We start from the raw sequence: 12392 nt of genomic DNA, 5'->3' as shown, positions 1-12392 counted from the left end.
CACACTAAAACATTCACCTAACATACTGCAGAGGCCTAACACGTGTCTCAACCTGTTGAATGCACTGAATCAACAAATTAATACGTACTCTGTAATGATACATAGTTGCCGTCTACCATCTACCAGACATGGCAAGAATCATGTTTGTCCGATCCTGGGAGATGTCTGGGGCTGAGGGACCTTCCCCTACTTAGCATGCTTCCAAGTTAAAATGTCCAGGCCAAAACGTCCACATGCAAAATGCCCAGAGTAAAATTTCCAAAAAAGTCTATGAACAAACATGTCCAATAAAAATCACTGCCGAATTTCCATAAACAAAAATGTTCAATTTTTTTCAATGCTTTGTACTGCAATACAGCCGTTGCTAAACAAATTAGAAGTAACTTATAGGAAAAAACCTATGAATCTGGTACCTAGTAATAACCTTTGCTTCTGTGAAATATGTTCTTAAATACTCGGACAATATTTGTTGGTTAATGCTGATGAATTGGTTATTTTAATGAATCATTACAAAAATTGAGTTAACCCAACATTTATCTTACTTACGTACTTGTTGGCTTTTAAGGAACCCGGAGATTCATTGCCGCCCTCAATAAGCCCGCCATTGATCCCTATCCTGAGCAAGATTAATCCAGTCTCTACCATCATATCCCACCTCCCTCATATCCATTTTAATATCTTCCCATCTACGTCTCGGCCTCCCCAAAGGTCTTTTTCCCGTCGGCCTCCCAACTAACACTCTATATGCATTTCTAGATTCGCCCATACGTGCTACATGCCCTGCCCATCTCAAGCGTCTGGATTTAAGGTTCCTAATTATGTCAGGTGAAGAATACAATGCGTGCAGCTTTGCGTTGTGTAACTCTCTCCATTCTCCTGTAACTTCATCCCTCTTAGCCCCATATATTTTCCTAAGAACCTTATTCTCAAACACCCTTAATCTTTTTTTCCTCTCTCAAAGTGAGAGTCCAAGCTTCACAACCATACAGAATAACCGGTAATATAACTGTTTTATAAATTCTAACTTTCAGATTTTTTGACAGGAGACTAGATGACAAAAAAGCTTCTCAACCGAATAATAACAGGCATTTCCCACATTTATTCTGCGTTTAATTTCCTCCTCAGTGTTATTTATATTTGTTACTGTTGCTCCAAGATATTTGAATTTTTCCACCTCTTCGAAGGATAAATCTCCAATGTTAATATTTCCATTCCGTACAATATTCTGGTCACGAGACATAATCATATACTTAGTATTTTCGGGATTTACTTCCAACCCTATCTCTTTACTTGCTTCAAGTAGAATTTCCGTGTTTTCCCTAATCGTTTGTGAATTTTCTCCTAACATATTCACGTCATCCGCATAGACAGGAAGCTGATGTAAACCGTTCAATTCCAAACCCTCTGTACATTGTAAATACAATATTATATTTTAAAATTGGTTTAAACTGTATTTCGTTTTCGATATCGCAATGAATTCACGTTGTCTCAAACGTTTCAGCTTCCGTGCTATTACGTACGAAATCTTCAACATCAACCATACCTACACAGACAGCACAGTGGATAGTTCCGATAGACATGAAAAAAATCCGTTTCTTCCATTTAGAAAAATGTATGTCACATGTAAATTCTTGTAAGATCTGAAGTTACGATCATTCTCTGTATTATATATATTCTTACGCAATTATAAAAAATTGTTACAAATCACACGACTTTAGAAACTTCATTTACAGTTTAATTATGCATCCTAAAGTACAGTCTTGAAGAATTTACGAGAGTGGCGTGATTTGTAACCATTGTTGCTATAAATGAGAAGAAAAATATAATTTTGCAGTTAAAAAGCGAAAAAGAAAATCTGTACGAAGCAACTATGGAATGCGCAACACATTTTTAGCTTCAGAATACTACCTAATTAAAGAAATGATACTCCTGAATAGTTCATTCTTCATCTGCAATACTCTTTTACTCTTAAAACTAAATAATAATGATATTTTACACACAACTTCAAATTAGTTAACTCTGAAAGTATTGGGAGTAGGACACATTTTTATATGACTTTTTTTGCTCAGAATGTCTTCGGAAATAAGCTTGAGTGGTGGTAAATCCGCTTGAATCACTCTGTATTATATATATATATATATATATATATATATATATATATATATATATATATATATAAAGTAGATGTATAAGGAACGACTGTATAGCTGTAGGCCTATAGGGCCTTAACTCGCTTCGCATTAAGTAACCACAACCCCATTCCACTATCTAAAACTCTACCTGCTGGGAAGAGCGCTCCAAACCTCTAGCCAAAACATCAGTGAATGGACAGTATAGCCGACAGGAACTGAATACATGTCGTCACTACTGTAGGCTGGGGGATACGCGACAACTAGTTAATGTTTGTAAACAAAACGCATGGACCAGGGATGCCTATCCTGATACAGCCACTTTAGCCGAACCTTACTCATCTCTTATACTCTTCTGATATAGAAATAAGTTTGTTCATAAAAAATAAAGGCAGGAAAATTTCTGTTTTAAATTTTCTGTCGGGTTATCATTACCTTCACACCTGCACTATTCAATTGTGTTTTCGAACTACATACTATTGGAATCTTCTTTTTCAAATAAATAATAATAATTACTTGTTCTCTCCGGGTTTAGAGGGTAGTTCTCTTCCATAAACTTGCGAATCCGTTTAACAGAAGCTTCGCTTTTCTCCACAGTAAACAGTAACTTTATTTCATTTTGTTATTTAAAGAGGAATCAGTTTTTGCTCCTCCCCAACTTCACGAATGTAAATCTACAGCTGTACTTTCTCCTGAGGAATCCATGTAGCAATACCGGTGTTACAGTTGTTAAAATCCATCCCTAGCTCGAATTTGAACCCGAGAACCATGGGTCTCAGAACCAGACCACCACAGTGAGAAAAAATATTTCATCCAAAGGAGATTAGTTTTCTTCGAGTCATTCACCCAATGTTACCATCTAAAAGTGACGCGCCGAAGCTGTATTTATTTATATTGCTGTTTTAGCGTTGGGCCATGAAAGAAGAGCTACAGCATCATGATTAATGGAGCAATGTTGGTGTGCCAATAAGGGAAACGACAGTACCACCTGAAAAGCTACCACCTAACATATCTAATGTTTTATTAACCTTCCATCTCCTGTATTTATACATCATGCTCATACGAAAATACATGCTGTGATAATAAAGGTTATCAGTTAGGCTATAATTTACAGTACATCAACAGCAAATCTTAAACTTTACTAACAATAAATCTTAAACTTTATGTGTAGCTAGAGCTGTATTTTAAATTTTTTCCGCCCCGGGTCATTAAAAATGCTGCCCCTTCATCATAAAGCATAACAATTTAAGAAATTGTATTTGAAACGAAGACATAATATAATTGAATACTCAATATTCAAATGAAAGCAGTCAAGAAGAAGAAATAATACACAGCAAATAAAAATTAAATAGAACTTTAAATACGGATAATGATATGAAAGTTAACGGTACTACATGCTGTATACTCTGTTAACAAAAAAATAATGACTGATGATAGGTGAAAATGAAATTAATTATGAACCATGTGCCCAACGGTCAAATACCGAAAATTATGGAACATTCTCTTCAAATTGTTGAAGGGAAAGCATTGGAAAAAAACTGGGCCCGCAAGTTTGGTAGTCTTGACATAATGGTGGACTGCCGGACATTTACTATTAATAAATATTGATCCCTATGTCAGTTATACACAAGGAACACGCCCCACGCAGGGCCATATTTACACATGGGGTAACAAGGGCCATAGAACAAAGTGGCAAATCTTAGGCGCAGATTTTTTGGACTAGCATTTTTTTTGCCCTGATTGCGGTTCTGGCTGATATGTACATCTATTATCAGGCAGCCAGTTGAACAATTATGGTTTGTATACATCTGAAGACTGATTAGTGTAATATGTAAGTAATCGTCGATGTATGCAATGGAGGGGAGAAGCAACTGGCCACCCTACCCCATTAAGTCCTGGCCAAGTAGCTTCATAAGTGGTACCTTATTGTTATTACTTGTGAGGTTCAGACCTATCTTCGGACAGTTGATTAAACAATTCTAACTGTGGAAATTTGAGAAGTTTTATACACGTGCGTGCTGATGACACGAGTATTTTACATTATTTTTATTTATCACAACTATACATAATTACTTAATACACAACAAGAAGTAAGGTTCTCTCATTATAACATACACTTCCCAGTCAAGATTCCATTCCAGCTGTGCGTCTAATATATTTTAAAGCTTTTAAGTCGCTACATTGTTACATGGCAGATCATGATATTTCAAACCAAAAGTAACATTTGCTGTATGCAAACATTGACAACTTGTTGATTAAATACCTGACATTCAAAGAAAATACCGTTGGTTGGAAGAAGGTAATAATTCGACTTTGCTTACTTACTCACAAATGTCTTTTAATAAATCCGGAGGTTCTTTGTAGCCCTCATATAAGCCCGCCATTGGTCCCTATCCTGAGCAAGATTAATCCAGTCTCCATCATATCCCACCTCCCTCAAATCCATTTTAATATTATTTTCCCATTTACGTCTCCGCCTCCCCAAATGTCTTTTTCCCTCAGGCCTTCCAACTAACACTCTGTATACATTTTTGGATTCACCCATACGTGCTACATGACCTGCCTATCTTAAACATCTGGATTTAATAATCCTAATTACGTCAGGTGAATAATGCAATGCATGCAGATCTGCGTTATGTAACTTTCTCTCTTCTCCTGTAACTTCATTCCTCTTAGCCCCGAATATCTACCTAAGCACCTTATTCTCGAACATTCTTAACCTCTTATTCATGTCTCAACGTGAGAGTCAAGTTTCACAACCATTTATAACAATTTTTAGGCCTAATATAACTGTCATAAATTCTAACGCTCAGTAATTTTTGAGAGCAGTCTGGATGACAGAAGCTTCTCAATCGAATAATAACAGGCATTTCCCATAGTTATAGTGAGGGTCACATAAGAACAGTTCCTAAACAGCAAATATTGCCGTCTTGTCAGTGTTGTCAACTGTTACCAGATATCACACGATCCTACGCACTGAATGACTTATTTGCTCACCGTACTTTATGTTGGAAGATTATTCTAAATAATTCAATAATTTGTAACATATTTTCGTTGGCTAACTATAAGGAAAAGGGACCAACATGTCAAGTATTCTGTCTGGCAATACGAAATTCATTGGTTTGACTAAACAATTAACTCACGAGATCTAACCTAAAAATATATTTTGCTTGACCGCATGAAATTATTACTACTAATTCCGAAATATTACCTGATTATACTCTTGAATTACAATCACAACGCAACACAAAATAACTATTATGTATTAATATTAATACTGATATTAATTAATTATTAGTAAGTTATGTTCAAATTTCACTAGCTTCCAGTAACCGGCACAGAAATCTAGTACAATTTTAATTTCATGGAACTCCAGTACCGACAAATATTGTCGACATTTGTCTCAGCTGCCAACATACCAGTTACAAAATCACTACCATTTGTAGTATTTGTCAATATCAAAATTCGAAACGATGTTGGCAAAAGAAAATTCAACCTGCAAACTAGAAAGTCACAACAATCCACTAGCATATGTAGTAATGGGGGAAAAATAGTTAGGTTTCACCCTTAGGGTATGAAGTTAGCTGGCCCGGAATGTAATCTGCGCTTAATTTTTATATTTCCATTTCGTACTAAGTTGTAATCACGAGACCTAACCATATACTTGTTTTTTTTTTTCTTGGGGATTTACTTCCGAACCTGTCTTATTGCTTGGTTCAAGTAAAAATCTCGTGTTTTCCTTATTAGTTTGTGGAGTTTCTCCTAACAAAGTCACGTCATCTGCATAAACATCCAGCTGTTCTCTTGGATTTTCCTAATAGCATATTTTAGAGCAAATTTAAAAAGTAAAGATGATAGTGCGCCCTCTTGCTTAAGCCCGCAGTGAACTGGAAAAACGTTAAGACAGAAACTGGTCTTCTGTAGGTTTCACTGAGACACATTTTAATTAATCGAACTAGTTTCTTGGGAATACCAAATTCAATAAGATTATTATTATATAAAACTTCTCTCTTAAGAGTCATATACCTTTCTAAAATCTATGAATAACTGGTGTAGAGTGCCCTTATACTCCCAATTTTTTTCCTCCAAACTCTCTTGAATGCAGAAAATCTGATCCTATCTATTACGGCTAAGATTACATTGATCATCCCAATGCCGTACGCAGAATTTTGTCATTGGGGTCATTATTAAGTTCAAACATTTCACTATTGATTTCCACACTTCATTTTTGTGACAAAATGTAGACTATATTATTAATCTTACTCATTTAAATGAATACACAGGTTATGATGTGCCTAAAAGTGAGTGTCTGCAATTGTTAGACTGTAACAGTCTTATTTAAGTTAGACTTCGAGAAAGATTGAGTGGGGCTGAATATAAAAAACATTCAAACTTAAATTAGAAAAGGAAGAGAAACGTCTTAGGTACTTACGTAATTTTACAGATAAGATACTGCATTTTTTTTTTCCAAGTAGCTAAAAATGAGACGGATCATTATTTCGGAAACAGATGGGGGTATATCTTCAGTGCTGTGTGATACTTCTATTACAACTAATTACGACAGTGGACAGTGAAGCTATGGAAATATCGGTCAGTGTCCACGTAATGAAAGTAATGACAAAAATAAGATTGGAAATGAAATAAGTGGAATTGGTGATGATCCAGTATCCTGGGCAACAAACGAAGTTAAGGGACTGTTTCACTAGTCAGTATATGAAAAAATTGAGAGATTTTAGAATCAGCAAAAAAAAAAAAAAAACACACAAGACAGTTATTGCTAGAGGTATTGCACGATCATTATTGACACGATCATTATTGACACTTAAAAGTTACATTAAATTATATTTGCTGCGTATAATTTCTTCTTCTTTAATACCCTCATCCGAATATTTATTACCGGTATTCAACTATGTCATCGTTTTGATTAAATTTTCATAGATCATTATATCTTATGATCAAGGGGCAGCATTTTTAATGGCCCGGAGCAGAAAAAATCTAAAATACAGCCCTGGACATACAGAGTTTTAGATTTATTCTTAATACAGTTTCAGATTTACTGTTAATGTACTAGAAATTATGTCCTAACTGATAAATTTTATTATCAGAAGATGACATTTCTGACGAGTAAGAGGTATAAATAGAGGAGGTGGAAGGTTAATACGACATTAGAGGTACAGAAACCTACTGTATTTTCAGCAATACCTTCCGGGAACAGAAAGGTAAGCAATAAGAATAACAGAGAAATGTTAATTCTGTGCAAACATGAGATATTTATTAAATTAGTAATGAACTTAAAGAATGGGACATATTCCAGGTTCATGGAAATAATATACTTGTGCCAAAATAACAATATTATTAATAGTAATATTAAAGTAGTGTAGCTCAATTTGTAAAGTACTAAATCTAGTACTTTTAGAAATCTAACAAGACCAATCTTCAGAATATCAGCTTTTCAAAATCTTTGCTTGGAACTATTGGAAAAGAAACGGAGTGTGTTTTTAACAATAAGGTCCATATCTGTGGAATAACGGTTAGCAAGTCTGGCCATGAAACAAACGTCTCTGGCCTCAAATCCGAGGCAAGTTAACTGGTTGAGATCTGTTATATTATATAGATAATTTAGTGACAGATTAGAAAAGTAGAATAGTAATAAAATTGCATTAACTTCAGGTATATTATTTTAATCATAGTCAAAGCTTAAACCATGTTTAAGTAAATGATGATGTGGGATGTGAAACTTAACATCGCATCCTAGGAAAAAAGAAATGCCCATGTAAGTGTGAATACGTCGACAAAACATTTCGGAACAAATGAGTCATTTAGCACTTCTAATTATGTTTTTCCACACTTTACAATTCCAAAGTGTTTTACACAATAGCATCGTCGATAGCGAACAGTGCAACAGGTATGTAATTTCAGCTCTCCTGTAATAATGGCATACAACATCTATTGCAGAGTCATGTCTGGAAAGTGTGCCCTCTTCCTGCCGCTGCTGCTCTCTGTAGTCGTGATGCTGTATCTTATAGCAACGGCAGAAGCACAGGTTATTGACTGCAGGTAAGGTTGTGATTAACTTTTCACAAGAAGTTAACAAGAGAATAATTTGGACAACAGAAAAATTAAGTTTGTCTCAGCATTTAGAATAGTAGCCTTCAAATAGACGTTATCTGTGAGTCTGCGACCGCACATGGCAGTTGGCAGCATGCTGTTTGCCAGGGAAGCCGAATATTCATATCCCCTTAAGTAGTCTTTAACAGTAAAATATATTTTCACAAGCGTTCAGATTTCATACAGTACATAATAATGATGCAATCAGAATTCTGGGTCTGATATGGCCAGTAATATTCTTTTCTACGTCTAATGCATCTTACCCATATTTTACATAAATCATATCAGAAATGGAATATGCTTTTGTAATCTAGAATTCTATTACAAAATTGTGTGGCTAAATTAAAATATATTCAACGAAAATTCATATCGTTATATCTGTACAGAGTTCTATACAGTGATTTCGAAAACTATTTTCACATGAGGAAAAAAAAGACGTGATTTAAAATATCAGTTTATATTCCAGAAGCAAAGATATTGATTTCTTATTTTTATTCAAGGTCTTTAATGGCGACAATCTGTGAATATTTCACGAACAATGCTAACTTTCGTGTTCCCACGAAAAGCACGAGAAATCACAATCATGTTTTACAACAGAAATTCTAAATCTCTTTCCCCTGTTTTCCAAATGCATTAAAACTGCAGCAATAAATTTGATACATTTACTAAACTTTATAACCATTGGCTAACATATCAATATAAATAATAAATTATAATCATTATTTGCAGGAGATATCCCTATGCACCAAGATGTAGAGGAGTTCCCCCTTTCTATCCTCCAGCTCATCGCAGTTATCCCGATTGAATCACGCCACATTGCATGGCAGATAATGGAGCAGCAGGAAACGAACCAGGGACTCCGATGCAGTGTGCGACTACTAGTGCAACTTCTACGCCTTCCCTACATCTCTAAAAGTCTCTGAATGTTCTGGTTTCTCTCTGTTCTCTTTGAATGAAATAAATAATAAAGTTCACAAAACACTCATTTTGAAGAAGTGCATTTTGTTTGGTTGAAGAGAATACCCAACTCTCTACAACTAGAATTACCATTTGTCCTCATTTTCCCAGACACGTCCTCATTTTCAACGGTTAAATTACAATCTATAGAGAATTTCAAAAATCAACACGAATGTCTGGAAACTGCGCCTGCAGATTTAGTTTTAAACAATTTTTGGCTTTTAAACAATTGAAGTTAAAATTCTTGGATAAGGTCTCCCAGTACCAGATACTTAAATTTTCCATGATTCTTAAACTGATTGATCATGTTTGCAGTAGTATTATTGCAATTGACTTTTAATGGTTAGTGGAGGAGAAAAATTTGTTCCAGCACCGGGGATCGAACCCGGGTCCTTGGTTCTACATAGCAAGTGCTCTAACCACTGAAGTTCAATCCACAGCACGAGATCGAATCCCCCTCCTCCAGTGTTTTTCCCTTTGTGGCCTCACTCCATGTTCGACATATATGTTGACATATTATATTAATGATGAAAGAGTGAAGGAACGGAGAAAAATTCTCTCCGGCGCCGGGATTTGAACCCGGGTTTTCAGCTCTACGTGCTGATGCTTTATCCACTAAGCCACGCCGGATACAATCCCGACGCCGTTCAGAATCGTCTCAGATTAAGCTCCATCTCTTGGGTTCCCTATGGTGGCCGCCCTCTGCACTACGTCATAGATGTCTATGAACGCAGGACCGAAGTCCATACAGGTGCACTTAGATGAGTGACTGATTGGCCGGGATCCGACGGTATGGGCGCCGTCTTAAATCACAAAGTGATTTATTACGCATATCATATATATGTTTTTGATGTACCGAAGTACATATGATATTTCCATGCAGATATTCTGCGTCATCACATGATGAAAGAGTGATGGAACGGAGAAAAATTCTCTCCGGCGCCGGGATTTGAACCCGGGTTTTCAGCTCTACGTGCTGATGCTTTATCCACTAAGCCACGCCGGATACAATCCCGACGCCGTTCAGAATCGTCTCACATTAAGCTCCATCATTCATTATATTTCTTCAATGCAGGATACAGGTTTTATTGTAACCGCAGTATACTGCTCAGTGTTTACATCAGAGGAATACTCAATCCGTTCCACGCCCCCTTCTCATACAGTCTATACTGCGTGTGCAGTAAACCTTGCGATTCACGTGGCAATTCCACGAAGACTAATCATGATTATTGGAGCAATGTTGGTGTGCCAATAAGGGAAACGGGAGTACCACCTGAAAAGCTACCACCTAACATATCTAATGTTATATAACCTTCCATCTCCTCTATTTATACATCTTGCACGTACGAAAATACATGCTGCGATAATAAAGTTTATCAGTTAGGATATAATTTACAGTACATCAACAGCAAATCTCAAACTTTATTAACAATAAATCTTAAAATTTATCTGTAGCTAGGTCTGTATTTTAAATTTTTTCCGCCCCGGGTCATTAAAAATGTTGCCCCTTCATCACAAAACATAACAATTTAAGAAAATGTATTTGAAACGAAGACATAATTTAATTGAATATCCGATATTCAAATGAAAGCAGTAAAGAAGAAGAAATAATACACAGCAAATACAAATTAAATAGAACTTTAAATACTGATAATGATGTGAAAGTTAACGGTACTACATGCTGCATACACTGTTAACATAAAAATAATGACTGATGATAGGTGAAAATGAAATTAATTATGAACCATGTGCCCAACGGTCAAATAACGAAGGAACATTCTCTTCAAATTGTTGAAGGGAAAGCCTTGGAAAAAACTCGCCCCGTAAGTTTGGTAGTTTTGACGTAATGGTGGACCGCAGGACATTTACTATTAATAAATATTGAACCCTTTGTCAGTTTTACACAAGGAAGATGCCCCACACAGGGCCATATTTAAACATGGGCTAACATGGGCCATAGCCCGAAGCGGTAAATCTTAGGCGCAGATTTCTTGGACTAATATTTTTTTTGTCCTGTTTGAGATTCTGGCTGATATATACATCTATTATCAGGCAGTCAGATGAAGAACAACTATGGTTTGTATACATCTGAAGTCTGATTAGTGTAATATGTAACTAATCGGCGATAAATGCAATGGAGGGGAGAAGCAACTGGCCACCCTACCCCATTATCTCCTGGCCAAGTAGCTTCATAACTAGTACCTTATTTTTATGATTTGTGAGGTTCAGACCTATCTTCGGACGGTTGATTAAACAATTCGAACTGTGGAAATTTGAGAAGTTTTATACACGTACGTGCTGATGTCTAGGTCCCAGGAAAAGTATTGCTATCAGCTTAGTATTCAACATACTGTAGCATACCTGCTTTGAGAGGGATGGGATAAATAACGATAGACAGAGTGACGTTGGTAGTAGTACAGTTTGGTTCGTGAGAAATGAAGTAATACATGAAAGTCTCATTATTTGTGCGTCTTTTTGACTAGTTTCCAGTGATTAGCTATGAAGCTTATAAAGTGCAATTCTAATTTTATTCTCATTAAGAGACCTAAATATTTAATTGTACTTGACATACTAGTAATACTACTACTTACGTATTGATGCGTTGCAAAGAACTATGATATGCATGTGCAAGACATGTAACGTGTATCATATTCGGATAACGTGTTTCAAGAAACTTAGCAGATTTCTTCAAATAGCTTGCAGGATCTGCAACATATAGTAACACATTTTCGAATTGCACACATGATGGCCTTAGCAACTCCATTGCACTATCAAAAAGTTCACATATGGTGGAATAATTAACCCTGTCGAACACTTCCCTCATTAAGAGATAGGGTCTACAGCAACATTCCGCACTAAGGGCACCGACAACCATATTTGCAACATGCCGTCCAACGGAGTCCATGCTTTCATCTATAGAAAGAAACCCATATCATCTCTTTTGTAATTTGCACTTCACTTCACGCAGACATTTCTCATATGCATGTTGCACATACTTCTTCCGCAGTGTTGCTTCTCTAGGAATTTGTCTTCCAGTGTAATGTCTGAAAAGCCACAGAGTTTCGCGTTTTCTAATTTGTTTAACGGAATATTTGAAGCAATAAATGTGTCACACATATCTTCGTAAAATGTTCGTTCAAGTAGTTGTGAAGGAGATTCCTGCTGTACCCTGCTTAAATTCTGTTGTCTTTTACATGC

General features: G+C 36.0%; 1 long non-coding RNA gene across 1 annotated transcript; it reads left to right on the top strand.

Moving 5' to 3' along the window:
- The first annotated feature begins 7260 nt into the window (after window positions 1-7260).
- LOC138695323 (uncharacterized) lies at window positions 7261-9222 on the top strand. The gene is made up of 3 exons (XR_011331132.1): window positions 7261-7348; window positions 8085-8186; window positions 8967-9222. It is a non-coding gene; the product is annotated as an uncharacterized lncRNA (long non-coding RNA).
- The last annotated feature ends 3170 nt before the right edge of the window (window positions 9223-12392 follow it).

The sequence above is a fragment of the Periplaneta americana genome, chromosome 2 (assembly GCF_040183065.1).
Source record: "Periplaneta americana isolate PAMFEO1 chromosome 2, P.americana_PAMFEO1_priV1, whole genome shotgun sequence".
Classification (NCBI taxonomy): Eukaryota; Metazoa; Arthropoda; class Insecta; order Blattodea; family Blattidae; genus Periplaneta; species Periplaneta americana.
The sequence above is the reverse complement of the archived record's forward strand: the minus strand, read 5'-3'. Positions and strand labels throughout refer to the sequence as shown.